General features: G+C 40.4%; 1 protein-coding gene across 1 annotated transcript in view; it reads left to right on the top strand.

Moving 5' to 3' along the window:
* PCDH11X (protocadherin 11 X-linked) overlaps positions 1 to 19,944 on the top strand; it is a 416,133-nt gene that overhangs the window by 229,550 nt on the left and 166,639 nt on the right. The window lies entirely within an intron of this gene.

The raw sequence follows: 19,944 nt of genomic DNA, 5'->3' as shown, positions 1-19,944 counted from the left end.
GTTGAGACCAACCTTCTGTTGTAGCACCCTCAGCAATGTGGCATTGGGATTTTGTCCTTGGAGCTGAGTGAGGATATAAGTACATTTCAAATGAGGAAACAGACCAAACATTGATGCTCTTCCAGTAAATGAAATAGGAACATATTAATGATGAAAAGAAAATCAAAGGCACTGCCTATGTGAGCCGAGTTCTGTATAAATAGTTTAAAAATTGGTGTGTGAAAATCCATACTCTGAATAGGAGTGCAAAGTCAGACACAGTGTGTGAATAATGTCAGTTTTACTGCCTGTTTCAGAAGGAAAACTTAGCCTCCTTCTCTGTTTGTGACCACTATTTTCATTGCCATTTCATTTTTCTTCTCCTAACAAGAACCTACGCAGCCCCATATTCTTATTTATTGAATCTGCAAAGTGGATGGAGAGCCCTTACCTTCCCAGAACAGATTAAAAACCCCCCCAAATCCAACCTCCCCTGAGCTTGAATAGCTTTGATTTCATTACCACCACTCGAGGAAGACTCTGCTAAGGGCTGCCATGCACTGATCATTTATTTTGCAGCTTCTTTTCGAGGCAGTGCAATATTTAAAAAGCCCAAGAGCTGCCAATCACTGGGGCTGCTCGGAAAGGAGCTGCTCCCCTCCGGGAATGCTGCTTCCCCCTGCCAGGGAGGGCCTGAAGGCACCAGGTACGGAATGAAAATCAAATGAGGGGAGCTTTAGGAGAGTGCTACGTGCAGGTAGAGACTCTGCAGAGTGAGCTCAGACTTCCCAGACACGCTGGAATCCTCTGGAAAGAGCTGAAGTGGCAAATCAGCCAATTTCCCTCATTTCGAGCTGAGATAAATTTGTCTGGATGACTTGTAACTCTCTCTGCTTGTGAATGAGAGCTTTTGAGTTAAATGCATCACTCCTGATAAGGAGGGAAAAAAAAAAAAAAAAGATTAGGAGACAATGACATCTGCTGGCATTGGAAAGAGAAGGCATCAAGCCAGCACACCCTGACGAGGGGAGGGCTTTGCTTTCCAGCTTCCTTTGGACTGTTCCATGAAGCTGTGGTAATTAAGCTATGTTAACCTATAAAACAGCATGGGAAAAAGCACTTGGACTTATTCCTGACCATCAGGCTCCTTGGGGAGCAGAGGCTGCTGGTTTTGTTCTGCTGCTCCTGGGCAGGAGGGTGTTGCAGGGAGAGGGAAACTCCTGACCAGGAGCTGCTCCTCTGGAAATGTCAGAAAATGTCCCAAGAGATGCTTCTGCAGCACTTCCTGCTTTAGCCAGACACCCCTCAAGAGCCACACTGTCCTGGAAAACCAGAAAAGAAAAAATGACAATGTTTTATTTTATTCCCTTGGTGTGATGGGAGAGATCCCTTTTATCCTTTTTCAGATTTTTCTCTTGGAACTCTCTGTTAGGTCTGTGCTACAGGCAGTACACAGCATCTTCCCTCTGCTGATGGCGGAAACCTTTTAAAAATAAGTGCATAAACCTGTTCTGGGGTGGGGGTTTTTTTGTTGTTGTTGGTATTTTGGGTTTTTTTTCCACCCCCCAAAGTTAGGGACTTCTTAGCCAACATTTCCAGCCTCATTTGTTAGGGGATCACAAGACTGGATTGAAAATCATAACATTTGCATTGAATATTTTAGGAAGATTTTTCTGCATTTGCTTTACAGCTTTGATTAAGATTCATGTACTAAATCCTTCTGCAATCTCTTAAATCTCCAAGTGTCATGTAATCACATCCCTCTAGCAGCAGAGATCTAAGGCAAATATTAAACAGGCGGTGTTATAAATTAAAAATTGGGATTTTCAGCACTGGAGAAAATGGAGCTATTGGGTCTTTTTAAAAAAATATTTCTTTGGGGGCCAAAAAGCCAAATAAAAATACCAAAAAGAAATCCTGAACTTCAGCTGGCGTGGGACTGCAGTGGTTCCTGAACAGAAGTAGGAGAGAGAGGTGCTAAAAGAGTTTGGCTGCAGTAAAAGAATGTCCCAAGGTGTGTGTGACATTTGATTTGATCCCTCAGACTCAGTACAAAGGGAAAGTTGATTACAATACAGGCAGCAGGCTCCAAGTATTTATTATTTAGCCTGTGTTTTCCACTTGGTGTTCATCTTTATTAGAGCTTCTTTCTTTCTACCACTTGCCCGTAGTTCCAAAATTTACCTTACCAGCTGCTAACTCCTAAAATTCATCCTGCTGGATTTTCTTTGCTTTTCCATTGTTTTTTTTTTCTGACCACCCTTCGAATGTGTTTTTTTGCCAACTGCCTTTTCCTGTCCTGACCTGAGAGGAGAAATTTTCTCAATGGGGTATAATAACCCAGATGTGAAGTCAAATGGATGCATTAGCATTATGGTTTCACTTCACAAACAATTGCACTGTTTTTGTGTGTGAAATGTAATTTATTAATTCTGAGCTGGGGAGTGTGAAACTGTGATTCTGTCAGTCAGCTGTCATCCACGTCCCTCTGCAGCAAGTTTTGCTGTTGGTTTTGTTCTTTCCATTGGTGTGGATTTTGGTTTTTTTTTTTTTTTTTTTTTTTTTTGCTCCAATTCCAGCCTGGTCACTTAGTTTGCACACTGTATCTGGGTTTGTGAAAGAAATGTGTTGGAGTATCACAAAAAGGAATCAAAAAGATGGAAACTCTCTGGGCCCAAATGCTTTGAAAGCTCCTCAGCAGAGAAGAAAAGAGTTGTTAGCATTCCTAGCACGCCGCTGGAAATGCATTATATATTGTTGCCACGTCAGTTTGTAATATTGGTACATGGCTTCAGTGCCTTGCTTGGGTTTGTAATTACATTTAAATAATTTAACTCCATTACAGCACCATGTCTGGTGGAAATGTATGATTCTGTAGGAAGACGTTTCCTTTCAGATTGATCTAATGACTTCAGAAAATGCTGCTGCTATTAACGCTTGTTAACTATTGATATGCAAAAATAAAACTGTTAGCAGTGCACTGGAAGACATTATAAATATGCTCATTTTCAAGGATATTTTTGAGAGCTGTTTGATAACTCATCACTTGATTTGTGATGTGTCAGATGGCCTTAATAGCTTGGCTAGTTGTATTTTGCAGATCAAAGGTAGCTTTTATCAAGATCAGACTAAAAGGGTTCCAACTGATGAGTGAGTGAAACCATCCAGAGAAACTCAGAAATTGTCCTACAGTTGTGCAATACCCAGCTCAATTGGATGTCAGCAAATTTTCTTGGACTGCAAGGTTCAGATGAAGCTGGAGAAGGTGGTAGAGTACACAAAGAAGATTTTTTTGGTGTAGGTTTGCTGATAAATTTATGCTGGATGAGTAAGGGCAGCACAGCTTCCTAAATGCTGAAATTCATCTCACATTTCACTTTGCATTTTCACAAACACTTTAAAGTTGCTCTCCAGTCTTCTGATGGATTTGGTTTTGGTTTTAGTTTGGGTTTGTGGTTTTGATTTCTTTTGCTGTTTTGGTCTTTTTTTTAGTTTTTTTAAATCATTGAAAACACACTACCACTAGTGGTGGGTATAAATGCTTCACCTCTGTTGCAGAATGTGACACCAGAGAAGTTCCTCACATCACAGAGATGGACACTGGTGGCAAAGTGTGACTCCTTCCTTGTGCTCACACTAAAAGAGCCCATGTGCAGGCTCACAGTAAGAACTAAATAGTAAATATTTACCAGGAGCACTCTGGTTTTCCCCTGGAATGCCAGGGAGTCTGTCCTCAGCAGCACTGTGGGATAGTTTATGGAGAGCCAGAGTAACTGGTCAAAGACACTCAGTAAATCTGTTGCACATTCTTGTCCTTCAGTTGCTGATTCATTTCTGCTGTCAGTCCATGAAATGGGCACAGGACTCTGCTCTCCTTGCTGGGTGAATCTCTAAGCTTCAGTTTCTGGGTTTGTTTAGCTTTTTGCTTTCCCTTTTTCCATCCCCTTTATTCATGTCCATCAAATATTCCTCCCTCTCCCAATCCTTCACCTTTCTTTAATCCTTCCTTTCCTTTTAATTTCATTTCATTCCTTTTCTATAGCCTTTTGAATGTCCTCCAGGCTTTTTGCTCCTTTTCTGGGAGGGAATTCTTGTGAAGGTCTCAGGTTTGCAATGTTCTGTGCAGATGATGTGCTCTGGCACCAGGGTCCAGCAGCATCCTGCACCTCCCACCAGCAGTGACAGCCTCACATTTGTGTAACTGGAGGGAAAAAACCTGTCTGGATCAGGTTTTCCAGTCCATTTATCATAAAATAGATTTCCTTCTTCTTAAAAGGCTTCCATGAGGCAGAGAGAAAAATCAGACATACGTGAAGCTAAGTGGAAATGATCTCACTGAAATACCAGGACTGTCTTTTATTTACTAAAGTAAAAAGTAAATTTATTTAAATTAGCTAAAAATTAAATTTAGCAAATTTATTACTTGTATTTACTATTGACTACTTTATTTACATTGTGGGGTTTTTTTCCTGTTTGTTTTCAATTTTGCCACTAGTGGTGAAACTAGTGGATTAATACAAGTTTTTCTACCTGATAGTGAGCATGGCTGAAAAACCCTGAAGGTTTTTTTAACCATGTGCCTTTAAATATTTCTTTATAAACTACCTTGAGGTTTTGCTGTTTTTAAGGTGAATGGTAACCATCTAAATTACTGACTTTGTATTTCCCTACTGAACTAAACACTTTCGTCTGCTTTAATATAATCAATAACAAAATACACTTTGATTTGGAGAAAAACAGATGATTGAGTGTTGTTTGGAAAAGGAGGACAAATGGCCATCTCACCCTGTTGTCAAACACATTCCTCTGTTTGATTGAAAGTGCAGATATTTTCACTGTACGTTAGCTGTGTGCTTAATGAAATGGACCCATCCCCACAGCTCAAAACTAGATATAAATTACATATTGTTATAGTTGCTATGGCAAATAATTACCATTATTTAATGATAACTTATGAAACCATTAAGTATCAAGGCAAAAGTAGTTGCTAAAATGTAGAGTGCTATTTCTCAGTGGAATAAACTTAATAACAGAACTAGATTATTTTTTTTCCTAATTGTCTGGCTTTGTATCTGTTTTGAATTGTGTACTTCTGAAATAGTAATGGGTGTACAAGGAGATAGCTTGATTTGGACACAGACTATACCTGTGTGTACTCTGGAGTTCTGCTTCTTGGAGTTTTAAGGATATTCTTCCTCCAGTCTTCTCTCTCTCCCACCTGTTGGTGTTAAGAAACTGTGCCATTTTTACTTTCTCATAAATTATCCCTGCACTGCTTCAGGCTTCTCTAACTGGGGCTCACCTCAGCAGGGTTTTCCCCTCTAATATCAGAGGGATTTGGATATTTGTCATAAATGGCATTCTGAGTTACAGCTGAGAAGACAGCACTGATAGAAGTGCTTGATGCTGGCCTCTTAAAAAAGGAAGATTTTCTGTCACGCATGAATCTTTTGGGATTTTTCATGGAAATCAACAAACAAAAATCTCTCGCAGAAATTTTCTAGCTAAAAGGGAATCATTGTAGTTTACTCAGGAGGGGAACAGATGCAACCACATGGGTAGGTATAAGTAGAAACACTGAGAGCTCAATATTCTGCAGAGGAAAAGATGGAAATAAATCTTAGGTGTATATTACACTGTCAAACCCAGTAGTAATTTTAAGATTAATTTGCCTCCCCGTTATTGATGCATGCCACATTTCTCCTGAGTTGAGTTGAATCAAACCCTCTTTATTTCTTGCCTTTTCTCTCCCTCCCTCAACATTTGAAAGGTGTCTAATGTGGAGAGAAGTCTGGAGCTGAGTGTTATTTAAATAATGGATCGATCCAGGGCATTGTATACAAATAAATGGTGCTGGGAATAATAGCAGATTTTACCCAACTCTACCAAAAGCGTGGCAATTGCAATTAAAATTCAGCCCATGTCTGTGAGTGTGTTGTGCAGTGTTGTTCCTCCTTGACAATAAATTATTTACAAGATTTTGCTGTGGTAAAAGTCAGTGGGTGCTGTTTTATCAAGTACTCTCTGGTTCATGACTGAACATTTCTGGAAGAGGTGGTTGTTACCAGGGCACGAACTCAGTTAATAAATGTGAAGCAGCTTTGCCACAGAGACCACACAAACACCAGATATCTTGGAATCCACACTGCCTCTTGCCATTTTCAAGCTGGGGCTTGTCCAGGTTGCCTTCTGTTCTCAAGGAACTGGACAGGATTGACATTTGTAGGTTCTGCTCTTACAGAACTGGTCCTGGCTCATTTCTCATCAGTGCACTTTGTTCATATCTCAAATATCTGAAGGGAAGAGTGAAAAGTCCATTAGAAAATGTGGCATTTACCCTACTCAATTAAATATCTTTAATTTGACGAGGACTAGAAATTTACAGCATGTAAATAGAATTATTAATTACATAAGATATTGTTTATGAAGATTCTTGATCCTCCTGCTTCAGAGTGCAAACTGCTTAGTAGGCAGTGCTGAAAAATTGCCTCGTTTTATGGCAAGACTTCCTGGAAAAACTGGGAGTGAGTACAGTGAAAGCCATGTGATAGTAATAGATCAACACCAACATCATTGGCTCTTGGTGAGAGGTTGGGCATGCAAAAAAATCTGGGAGAAATAATCCTAATCAACTGGATAATTAAAGTGGGGATAGCAGCAGCTCTTCAAGGGGAAGGAAAACTTGAAAAATTCCAACCCAACTTTTTTCTTTTCATTTTTTTTAGAAATGGCATCTGCAAGAATGGGAGATAATTAGATGTGTATCTTAGATGTGTATTTCAGATAGGCCTTTCTCAGCAGAGACCACTCCGTGAGTGTTTTAGGCACAGGCAGTGCGTTCATCTCTCTGAAATGTGAAAATCTCCAGAGTTTTTCAGGCGGAAGAATAATGGCTTCAAAGAGCCCTGTGCAGTGGGGGGGTGAAATCAGGGCTGGCTCTGCCACTGCCCCACAACTCTGGCTCCTGTGGAAATGAGGATTTCCACAATTCACCTTCCCACGAGCCTAGAAAAGGACAAAACCCCCAATTTTTTCAGCAGCACGATGCTGCATGTGGGCAGAACAGATTTCTTAGGTCTGGCCTTGCCATGCAGAGCCCTGTGCTGCTCTTGGCTGCCTCAGTCCCTCTCCTCACTCACCTGCAGCCTGAAGGATTCCCTGGCTGGCTCAGGAGAGCTCCAGGCTCATGACCCCAGTGTACTTTGAATACTTTGGTCCTGCTCTAAAAAACTTGTGCTGTAGAGCAGCTGTGTTTGCTCACTGCCTGTGCTGGGAGCTCTCTCAGAGCCCCTGTGCTTGTTTGTGCTCCCAGAGCTTTGTTAGGAGCTCGTGGATGTGATGAGAGCAAAGAGGAAGATATGCCACTAATTAAAAATCTTATCATCAAAATGTCATTTTTGAGATGGAGTTCACCATGCCACCAGGCCTCTGTGGAGGTGTTTGTGTGCAAAGGTCAGAGTGTGGCTGTGTTAACCCTGGAGAGGGAAACACAGCAGAAACAGGACCCTGCAGTCACTGGGGACAGCAGACAGGGTGATATTGTGGTTCAAGGTGATAAAAGCAGAGTAAAAATTGCCTCCTCCTTTCTTCACAGTGAAGAGTAGCTCAAAAGAGGAGCTGTGGAATTATGTTGGGGGTAGTTCACATCAGGAATTCACCTAAAATGGGATAGAATGGGAAAACTTGACAGAAACAAAATGGTTTGGGTTTGGGTTTTTGTTGTTTTTTTTTTTTCTGTCCACGTGCAAATAAGGTGACTTCAATATTATTTGCCTGCTTCTGTTTCTCTGGTCCTGTAACACCAGGAAAGCTCAGCAGACATCTGAGTCCATGCAGGCTGCTGCCTTCCTGCTGCAGAGCTGCCTGGGGTCAGGGCTCTGCAGGGAAGCAGGACTCTGGGTGTGCTGGGGCAGAATAATCATTGCCAGCTTTGTCAGGCACTCCAGACATCCCAGGTGGAGGTGTGGGTGCAGTGTGCTGATCTCTCAGACAGTTTGTGGGGGATTGCATTGTGAGGAATATAAAGGTACCAAGAAGCAGCAGAGAATCAGAGCATCCGTCAGGTGCAGGATGAAAAATGAGTTAGGCTTAGCCAAAGTCACAGAAGTGACACTGGAACAAGTAGAAAATGGCAGGTTGCATCTCCATTGCACGTTCTATGAGCTCTTTGTCTTTCTCTGCCTCACCATATTTTTTTTCTTAAGTATAAGATCATTAAAAGTTACACTAAGTGAATAATTCTTCTAATTATTTGTGTCAAAGTAACAGATTGATACTATCACTCATGTCTGAAGTTCCCTTACCATTATTTTAATTTATTTTTCTAATTTTCTTGGGGTTTTTTATTAATAATTGTCATAATAAGGCTTTGCAAGGCTTTCCAGATAAATGAGAAGCACAGAATGCTGTATGTAATATATGATTTTTTTGGAAGTGCCTGACCCAGGCTTTCAGCAATTCTGTAAGCAGGCAGTGGGTGAGCACAGCCTTGAATTCCCAACTGCACATTTATCTGTTTATGTAATTTGCTGTTAATTTGGATTGCCTGCTTTTGTCAATAGGCTCTTAGACCTTCAGTTTGTGAAATGCTGGCTTGGATTCTGTGGCTCCTCTCTCTCCCTGCCAGTGGTTCCCAGTTTTTCCCTTGGCAAACTGCTCCTAGTCAGTCAGTGACTTATTTTGGTAAGAGTTCTCTGGCTGGCTAAAAAATTTTTGGCATGATTGAAACCAGTGCAAGAAGTAGTGGAAAGAAAGTGGAAGACAACTGTTGGTAATTGTAATTTACTGTGATTCAGGGACCCTCCAGCACAGGCTGCAGTTAAACCCCATCACATCTGCAGTCAGTAAATAAAGTCCTAATGAGAAATTAAAAGTGTTGCAGCGATTCCAAGCTCTGTATTCCCATGGAACCGTAAGCTTGATGCTCCTCCAATATCCAGGAGAACACACCAAGATGAGAAATCAGTAAAATTATGTTAATCTAAGTTAGCACTTAAATGTCCACTGAAGTTTGGTTAACTAGATAGTCTAATTTCAGCTCCTCATGTACTTGCAGTTAAGTCTTTCGTAAGTGCTTTATTTAGATGTGGATGATGTTTTTCCCATCGAGCATCCAAGCAGAATGTGGAATTTAACTCCTACAATTGCAGTAGATTTTACAGTTTCTACTCCTAACTGAAGGGAACTGGAGTTATTTTCTTGCATTTTCTTGTGTTACAAGTAGGAATTAGCTGATGTTTGGTAATTATGGCACTAATCTTTCAGTAATTCATTCTTCTTCTGTGTGGCTTTTCATTCCTCAAGGGTTTTTTATTGGTACAGCATCTTAGTATTTCTGTGGGGTTTTTCCAAGTACAGTGGAGACTTTGAACTCAAAGGAGGGAAGGCATCAGTAACATCTAAAAGAGCAATTAAAAACTGTGCTAAATACATTTTTGCCAGAAGAACAGGAATCATTCCTACATAGAGGACTCAGGAAAAAAATAATTTTGTCATCCTTCAGGGCTGGCAGAGTGGATTTGCTGCCCTGATGGCAGTGAATGGGAGCCCTGCACTGCTGGCTGCCGTGTCCCCTCTGATTTATCCCATCCCAAGCTCAGCAGGGGCAGCAGAGCAGCTGGGAAGAAGCATTATAAAGTGTGACAAACCCTGTTTTCCCAGGGGAGCTCAGCTGCCACGATGCATATTTTACATCCTGCTCTGATGTAATGAGAGGTGTGAGCTCCTTTCTGATGTTACATTTTGGAGCTGGCTACACAGATTTAGCCTTGCCTGGAGCCAGAAGGTGTCCATCAATGTGAAATGTTTTATTTCAGGTGACGTAGCAACAAATCTTTTGCAGCTGGAAAGGAGGGCTGGGTTTCCTGGTGCACTTAAACCCCACTTTGTGAAGAAAGGGCCCAATGAGCATCCTGTTAATTTTGCAACACAGTGTTGTAGGCTGATAAATATTCTGGCTTAATAAAGTGTGGTAGTGAAACCCATCAAAAGTTCCAGGAAGTATTTCAGGAATTCAGAATAAAATACAAAATGATCTGAAAGTGTCTGCAGAGGTAAAACCAAGGCCCATGAAATAACAGCTCTGCAGGAAGTTTAGCTAAACTGAGAAATACCTAGCAAAGGAAATGGTGATATAAAATGAGAGTTAAAATGAGAGAAACTAGGAAATGCCCCATTTTGAATAAATTAGCCAAGAAAGTGATATTCCTGATCTTTCTTTGTTATATTTAACCTGCTCTGTCAAAGCACACACATTATTTCTGCAAAGCTGTTACAGACTGAGACATGACTGTACACAAGCTATAGAATGTAGGTGTAAAAGCAGAGCTGGAAGGTTGCCTTTTTTATCATTTTTGCTTTCCTTTTCAAGAGGCAAATAGAGTTTTTCAAATGATCCCAGAAGGAACATCACTACAGGAAAAAAAAACTAAGTAAAATATTATTCCTCCTCACAGTGGGGCACAACTAGCTTAATTATTTTTTGGTTGTGAAATCTGATTGTAATAATAGAGGAAGAATGCTTTGAAAAGCTGCTGGGATATAAGTTTGAGGACCTGGAAACTCTCAGCAATGTACCTGGAAGACATTTATGTACATGAAGCCTGAAGAGAAATTACAATAATCAATTGTATTGTTTTCCCCTCACATTTCAGGATGCAATGCAGCATCCAGAATACAGCAAAAAAAATCAAGTGAGGAGAAAGGGATGCCTCGTTAATTCATCTAACTAAATTCTAATTTTCAGGCCCTTTGTTTGGCTGGGGAATAGCATTGGCAGGAGAGAAGCTGCTGGCAGAGAAGTTCATTTCTTTCCCAGAAGAAAAGAAATCAAAGCAGCTTTGCACAGATCAGCTGGCCCAGGTTGCTGGATCAATGGTTGGCAATTTGCAGGGCTGTGCTGTAGATAAGGCTGTCACATTTTGGCAGTCTCATCACTACCAGGCAGCCACATAATAGCTGATAGGTCCCTTTCAGCTAAAGATGAGCAGAAGATAGAAAACTGAAGGGAAGGGGGAGTGGAAGAGGATAGAGGAGGAAGGGAAGGTGACAAACCAGTAGTTTCAGCCTCACTTTGTGGCTCTGCTCCTTTGGTCTCCAGTTTATTTAAATATGTGTTTGTATTGCTGTTAATTCCTGCAGTTTTCAACTCATATTTCAGCCCATTGGTGTAATTCTTGGGTTTATGCTTTATCCTTTTGAGAATGAACAGATGTTTTCTGAAAAGTAATGCCTCTCCCAAAAGTCCCTGAGCCCAAAAGTGGAGGTTCAAGATAGTCAGGACCTGCTTCAAGATGTCAAAAATCTTCCAAGTTTCCATCTTAGGACTGTAGTCTCTCACTTGAATGCAAATATGACACTGAGTGTGGTTTTCATGAAAAAAAGAAAGTGGAGTTTTGAGCAGATCTGCTCCTGGTCCATTGTTTATTGAAGCTTAGCTCTGTGGGGCTTGGGGGTTTCTCTAGCAAAGCTTCTGCCCTGGGAAGGCAAGCTGGTAAAGAAGTGACTAGAACAGGGAAAAAAGGTGCTTAAGTAGCAGCTGAATTATTTTCAGATGTTTCTGGGTATAGGAAAATTGGGAAAAATAGCAGCTTCCTCTGAATTCTGCTGCTTTCCATTTTTTTAATGGCTCACTGCAGATTGGAAGGGAATCTGTTAGAGACAATGACAGCACAGAGAAAAGAGGTGAGGGAATCATTACCTTAATACTGATAAAGCTGCTAAATATGCTCAGGGAGATGTAGACATTTCCAAAAGCCTGAGAACACAGAGAATAAAGGATTCATTAATAAAAAAGTGCCCTGGCTGTTCTTAATCATCTTGAATCTTGAGTTTTTATTAGGTGTTCCTGACTATAGAGAATGTTCCCTAATTCAAATTTCTAGTGTTGTACAGCCTTCCAAAATCAATTATATCCAGTGTAAAGAATAAGTAATTTTTAAAATTATTTTTCCCTTTATTTAGATTTCTACATTTTACCTATCAGGAGGAAAAAAAAAAAAAAAAGCCTATTTTCTTTATAAAGGAACAAAAGTATTTTTTTTTCCCCCAGCAAAAAGCAATTTTCAAATGTTTTTTATCAGTGCAATTTAATATGACTCATTTTGGAAATCTCCATACAAATTATTTCTGCTGTTTAGTCCTTCTCTCTCTCTTGTGAATAGGAGAAAACAACTCCTTTTGATCCATTGCAGAGAAGCTGATGAAACTCTGTATCAGCAGTGAGGTAGAAGAACCCTCCCTAAAGTCCAAAAGGATTTGGGATGTAGTCAGCCAAGACTTTCAGACTATTTTCCAACTTGATTTAGTAAATTCTTATGGTGCATTGCACCACTTTGTTATGACTGTATGTCAGAAATACAAAAAAAAAGATAAAAAGGGGAGGGGGAAACTTTCTTTATTGGTATTCAGGGGAATTAAAGCCCACTACGACAGTGGCAGCTGACATGGATTGTTTATTTAATTCTTTCAATTTGTTCACTTTAATGAAACACCAAAAGATTTGAGAGAGCGGTAATTAACAAGACAGAGCCTGTCTAATGAAACCAGTACAGGAGGATATTTGTTTCAAGGATCAATAAAAGACTGGGGGTGAGGATCACTCTGGCATCACTCAGGAAAACAAATCACCTCATGCCAATCAATTGTCATGCTGCACATGCATGGATCTGTGTGCAGCATTTTAAATATTGCATCAGCCGAGAGACAAGCTGGGTGAATTTGGAGGTATCTCCCACTTAATTTGTTGGTCTGTCAGGTGCTATAATTATACTTGTAGCATTCTTCTTCTGCGCCTTTAATAGTCATTACTAAGCAAGGGTGGTGACACAATCTCATTAGAGCAAGGCTCTCTGAGCTCACCCAGCCCATTCCGTGGCGTGGCTTGGTGCTCCGTCACTGCTTGAGTGTTTGCAGGAAAACAACACAGCCAGAAAAAGAAAAAACAGCTGATAAAAAAAGCTCCTTCTCTGACAATCCTCTTGGCCCTCAGAGACAGCAGTTGGACTCCCTGTTGCCACCAGTTGACTTAGCAATTAATAATGCAGCAATTAGCAGTGAGTTTCCAGACCTCGGTGCACAAGGCAGGGTTTAATTATACAGAAATGTTACTGGCAATAACAGAGTGAAAAGGAATCAGCAGTGGAGAAGTTGTGTCTCAAAATAGAGAGCCAGTTTGGTTGTGGGAAGAATGGGGTTAGTGCTAGAGGAAGGTAAATATGTGCTATGTGAGATTATCAGAAGCTATTTTGGACCTGATGTGAAATTGTTTTTCTTCTAAGGAACATAACTTTGAAATTATGTGCTTGAAAGAACAGAACTTGGAATATTTTCAAATGGAAGATGCAAATTATAGAGCTGTTAAGTGGCTGGATTATACTGCTGCTTGTAATTGAGAATGGGATTGATGGAGAGGAGATGCAGGTGCCCTCCTTGGAACATCACCTAAAGATAATTCAGAGCACTAATACTGTTTGCATTGGGGATTTTTTTGTCTTTTTTTTTTTTTTTTTTTAAGCAGAAGATGTAGACACAATTCTTTGAAAAAGAACCTCCCACACTTAAGCTCAGCCTTTGAGCTGAGCAGTGGAGCAGTCCCAGAGCCAAGGCAGAGCTGAAATGAAAATAACCAAGGGAATGTTCATGTGGAGATTGGAGCTGCAGAGAACTGTGTGGAGGATGCAAGGAGATTGTCAATGAGATTCATTTGGGGGCTGGAGGAGGTTCAAAGCTTTACTTTTTTTGCTCCTTGTAGATGCAAAGATGAATGACAGTTTTGCTGCTGTTCTTGGTATATTTCCAGGAATTTTGTTCCAATGCACTTTTTTCCACTTTTTATTCTTGTCTGCAAAACAATTAGAAGATGAATGTTACAACTCTGCCTGATGTAAACCTTGTTAGGTATTCAGAAAAACTCATTTTGATTATGGAAACACATTTTCAGCACAAATTCAGAAATTTAAACCACCATGTAAATCTTATTTGCCTTGTTGGGTCCAGCTATGAAAATCATTCTCAGCAATTGCATTTGTCATTGACTGGCAGCCAGAGCTGAGCTGCAGTTCTGAAACTTCCCAACCCCTATGCAGTAGCCAAGAGCTCTGGCTGGCTTTGTTCCTGGGATGGTTTGCACTCCCAACATAGGAAATGCCTTGAGAAAGTGGAATTTGTGTGGAATACTCAACCAGCAGCAGCCCCAAATGGGAGGGAATGCAGCAGGGAGAGAGTGATTGCACTTTGGTCAAAGTATCAAAGACAAGATGATCCAGAAGTCACACGAGGTGACAAGATTTATAGGCTGGAAGCTGCAATAGATTGATGAGAGGAAATTGTCTTTAGCCATTGCAAACAGTGGGTTCATGTACCAGGATATTGCCCCATCAAATTGTTGGAAGAGACATGGAATAGCAGGACCAACAGGAGATTTCTTCAGTGCCTACTTAGAAATGTTATTTCTTCTTTTTTCATCTGTATGTAGACATATTGATGGTGTGTTTTCAAAAAAAAAAAAAAAAAAAAAAGTACTTATGATAACACAAATTATATCTGCCATGACAGCAAGTGAATGGGTTGTGGGAGGGTACAAGAGAAGAATGAGTTGAGTTTGCAGCCTTTCCTTTGTGTAGCAGGAGAATTAAACAGGGCTAAGGGAGGACCTTACATAGTGAAAGTGATTTAGCATTCCTTCAGATCCTTGAACAGATTTCAGCTGTAAAAAGAAAACAGCATCTTCCCACAACCGCCAAATTGGAAGTAAAAATATTGCAAAGAATAAGGGCTCTCTGTGAATATGTCAAAAATCTAGATTTCATTAATCAAAATGAGATGCAAAACATCCCAGTCATTCAGCTGGAGAGACACTAAATACAGCTATTTAGGATTCAACCTCAGCTCTTCTACACTATTTACTAGTTCCTGCTCCTTGTCAGTTAAACACATCACTTCCAGGGAGTTTTAAAATTCCCAAGTAAAACAATTGGAAACTTGAATTGTACAAGACATGACTGGTAAAAAGCACATTTTTTGCAGTAGCCAAAATATGAATCATGAGAAAGAAGCGCTGCTGACAGGAAGAAAATTGAAATCTTTGAGGTGCAGTGCTGGCAAAATTTCAGAAAAGTAGACAAAGGCTTACAGCAAATTTATGTGTTTGCTCATGACAGCCATCAGAATGATCATTATCTAAAAGATATAATTAAATGAAAGCATTGCTGGAAGGTCATGGTAATAGAGGACAGGCATGGTCACAGGGATAAAAGATAATCTGGGGGGTTGGATCCTGATGCTCAAAGCTATCAGTCACTGGAGACAGCTTCTAAAATTCCGTTGTATGGAGGCTATAAATGAGTTTGTTTTGTTTGGGATGGGATTTTTTTTTGGTTTTTATGGCTTTCCTTGTGTTTATTTTAACACTGCAAACCTGATAATATCATTAGGCTACTTCTGGGAGAGGAATTGATCCTCCTCCACGTTTGACAAATGGTACAATTGTGAGGTTAATGGCTGCTAACCATTACCCGTGTTCCAGTCTGCTCGTAGAGCTGTGGGTTTGAGTTTTAAAAACCCCACAGCCTCTGATGGATGCACCTTACAATAGAGCTTTATGGAGACACATATTCTCTACATGTGACCCTGCATGACTGATAGTGGCATTTCTTTATGGTGATAGACATCTTTCTCCACAATGAGAAAAAAACAGACACATTCTTTTTCTGTTTCCATTAAGACTTTTCTGAGTTTTATGTAAATGTTGATTGGTTTTTTAAAGTACTTTTTTTGTTTGTTACTGCTGAGTTTATAAGGGAGTCTTTATCTTGTATTCTTCCCTCTCCATGTCTTGCTCTTTCTCCGATGACTTAAATATTTTTCTGTAAAATGATCAGCACATGTTCATAATATGATCAGGTACATTTTCAACATAGATAAAAACAAAACAGGTGGGGGAAAGACAAACCAAGAAAAACCCCATTTAATTTGCATGGAGTGGTAGAGCTTCAGGCTCTTGGTTTCTGCTTTCATATCCAGTCATAATAAATAAATTAAGGTGCATGACTTATCAGTAGCAATGAGAAGGTTGAATTAAGTTACATTATATTTTAAAGTGCATTTCCCTTGTGAAATGGTCTAGGATACTGCTGTAAATATTCCATATGGAAGCATGCCTCACAATTTGATGTTCTTCTGGGGAGGTCAAATTACTGGTTGACATGAGTTGGAATTCAAAAGATACTCAGCTTTTTTTTTTTAGAGCAAAGGGGAACATCAGGCTCATTAAATTCACTCAAATTTCTCCTTATTTTTAATATTCCCTTCTTTCTTCCTTTCTCTTAGAGTGTGTACCTGCTAGACTGTATTAATTACCCTGAAACAACAGACGTAAATCAAACATCCCAACTGATTTCATCCCTAATGTATCTCAGAACACTAATTATTAGCAGAAATTAGCAAAAGCTGCACATGAATAGGTATGCAATGAGTGAAAAAACCAAAGGCTCACAGTCCTTGTGCTGCAAGTTGTTCTTACCAGCCTCAGCTGAGAAATGCCTTCAGAGCTGGTATGGGACTGAAAACATTGCAGTGCCCCTTGTCTCTGTGGGAGGTCTCGTGGGTGTTTGCCTCTTGTGGGTATGTCTGAATCTTTTTTCTGAAGAAATCAGGTAGTTTAAGATGCTGAAAGAACAAATTTTCATCACTTCTTCCTGTAATGTCTCTCCTGTACATCTGTCTTTTTTACCTGAGGAGTCTGTCCTTATTGCTGAGGGCTTATGCTTGAAATTTTAGCCAGCTCTTGTCCACAGTCTTATCATTTATGTTGGTGAAATGTGTTATCCACACCAGTAGTATCTAAATATCTATTACATATATAAAAGCAGTGTGAGGCACAAATGGCTTGTTTTTATGGTGTATCAATATTCATGGCAATTGTAATTGCTGTTGCAGTTGTAAAGAGAAAAGAAATGGGGAACCTAATAAACAGATAAAATATCAAGCATCTGAATTGTGAAAATGATTTAGCATCTAATCTAAGTCAATCTGTGCAGATACTGCTGGAAAGGCTTAGGGCTATTCCATCCTAAAAATTTTGCAAGTAGTTACTGTTACTTGTCTAGAAAATGTTGGGTTCCTTCCACTTGAAGGATGCAGGGAATTAAAAATGGGCTCTTTCTTTTCTCCTTTGTACATGCAGAAGAACCAGTGTCAGCACAAATTGTTGTGTCACACAAATGGGAGTGTGGCTGCCTCATTTTCTCCCTACTGATTTGAAACTGTTCCTTGCTGTTGTGTGATTGGGTGTGTGACAGGCAGAGGGACTCATTTAGGATAGGAAAATATGACTGGAAAGTCTCCAGGTGTTTGGTTTGATTTAGATGCATTTGTGGCTGTGTCAGAGAGAGAATAAACCCTAAGGAAAGCCATAGAGCTGTGATGTATTGCACTACAAGGACTGCACTAGAGCCCCTGTCTGGCAGTGTAAATAAAGACTTTTATATTTTCATTTATTGACTGCAGTGCTAAGAAAGCTTTGCATTGCCTGGTAGAAGAGACTGAAAAATAATGTATGGAAAATCTATAGGAGACACAGAGGCATTTTAGAAAGTAAAGAGCAATTGGCTATACCATCAAAGACAAAAACATTGCTATATACAGCTTGCTTTGATTCTCCAAGAGCCTACTGACATTTCCCCTGGTACTGAGCTGCTAACAACACCTTCAGCAGAAAAGGCAGTCTGCTCTCACTGGGGGTGAGTGGGGCTGCACACTCCATTGGTATTTTCTTTAATTACAATATCCCCTGCAAAGAATGGGTCCAAGCCCTCTGCCACTGGGGCTATGTGATCTTTTTCTTCAGCTACATCATCAGCAGACTGAGTTCTGGGTTCTGTGGAAAGGCAGCAGTGCTGGCCCAACTGTGTTTGAGGGCACACTGAGGGCTGGAGAAAGAACTCAACCTCCAAACCAGAGTTTGGTCTGATTTTTTAAGAACATGAAAGAAAATGGTACGTCAAAGACTATGAAAAACTCACACATTCCGTTAAGTCTGTATTCATATTTCTCTTCATAGGCTTTTGTATCACTGTAGGGGCTATGATATACTGTCTAATACCTTCACTATTTTAATAGAAATAAGTGATTAATATGTCACAAAGCAATAAAGTTCACTGGTCCCTTCATTAGCTCATGAAAATTAGCTGTTTTCTACAGAGGATATACATTGTCCTTTGCTCTAAAGTCTATATAAGATAGACAGCAGTGAATGTAGCCCTGAAGGCTTTTAAGCATCAAAATATGAGTCTGGAGCGGGCAGGGAGCCCTGGCCTGAGCTCTGCCACACTCCTGAATCAGCCCTTGTGGCTCAGATATCACTGCTAAAGGGGAAATGGATGTGAACAGAGAACAGCTTTGGAAGAGACCACAGCCCACATTAGCCAGTCTAAATCTCTCTTTGGAGACTGTTCTGTCCCAATCAAGATCTGGTTTTATTTGTGTAAATATCAAAGGAAAAAAACCCCAATGATCTTGATCTAAAAATTCTCCGGGAATGTCTGTGAGATGTTTGTAGTTATGCCTTATTTATACTCATTTGATGAAAGAAGGAAATAGGATCAGGATATACAGTCTGTGACTTATTCTTTGATCAGGACTACTCAGGAAATGTCACTAAGACAGGAGAAACGTGCTCCAGGATCACACTGATGTGTGAGGTGTCTGTCGAGCCACAGGTGTGAAGGAGAGGGGGTGTAGGGAATTATCTGGACATTTCACTCCGTGCAAAAAGTGAAAGTAATGAAAATCAAAGATTTGTAATCCTTCCTTTATCAGTAGGGCATGAGAGAGATGGGATCTTGAATTGACATGAAAAGAATTGAAGAGTTTGTAGTGAGATGATGGTCGATCTCTTGACCTAGGTAACAAGGGACAGGATGAGAGAAAATGTCCTCAAGTTATGCCAGGGGAGGTTAAAACCAGATATCAGGAAAATATTCTCCACTGGAAGGGTGATCAAGCACTGGAACAGGCTGCCTAAGGACGTGGTGGAATCTCTTCCATGGAAGTGCTCAGAGATTGTGTGGCTGTGGCACCTGGGACTTGGTTTAGTGTGAGCACTGCAGTGCTGGGTTAGCTTGGGCTTGATCTTGCAGAGTTTTGGCAGCTTTAGGGATTCTGTGGAGGGACTGAATGGAGAGCTGATCCACTGGCAGGGAAGCATGGCCAGGGGCTGTGCAGGAGATAAATAAATTGCATTTCTGTTTCCCCCTGGATGTAAAATAACCATTCCAGCCCCACTGCCCTGCACTCCCAGCCCTGCAGAGAGGAGACTCCTGCTGCCCAGGGGTGAAGCTGCTCAGGGCCTGTTCACCTGCCCAGGATATTTCCATCTGGGATCCAATTACCAGCGCTACTAATGAAATACATGTTCAGTTCCATAACTTGATGTTGTACCTTCCTAAGCCTCGCACTGCAAACTCCAATGCTTTGGAGGAAAGATGTATGCCTGTGGGCTTTTTAAATTAGCAGTCCTTACCAAGTGCCCATGCATGGTGTAATTATATGGTTTTAACTCCAGAAGTTTGCTTTTATCTCTTTGATTTGCACACACATATCCAGTCACACCACACAAAATCCAGTGTGCCTAAGAGCCGCTGCTTACAAAATTTATGTGAATTTTCAAGATGTTTCTGAGGAATTAATTCTGTTTGTGAGTTTGTTTGAAAAATTGTTGCTTTTTGAATTGTGAGGTTTAACATTTCATTGTCACATATGCATAGCAATAATGTTAAAACAAAAGCCCTGAGCTTCCTGCTCCCTTTCCATGGGGTGATTCTGAGGGATTAGTTTATCCCTCTGAAAGAGAGGGCAGGCACTTGCTTTGGCCAGCAAACAGCCCAGCCACGTTTGTGCCATTACCCTGCAGGAAAAGTGGCAGTAATTGCTCTGCCAATTTTAGGCTAATGGTTGTTTTCCTCTGGC

This window comes from Pyrgilauda ruficollis, unplaced genomic scaffold (genome assembly GCF_017590135.1).
Source record: "Pyrgilauda ruficollis isolate IOZ18807 unplaced genomic scaffold, ASM1759013v1 scaffold7, whole genome shotgun sequence".
In the NCBI taxonomy this organism is placed as follows: Eukaryota; Metazoa; Chordata; class Aves; order Passeriformes; family Passeridae; genus Pyrgilauda; species Pyrgilauda ruficollis.
The sequence above is the reverse complement of the archived record's forward strand: the minus strand, read 5'-3'. Positions and strand labels throughout refer to the sequence as shown.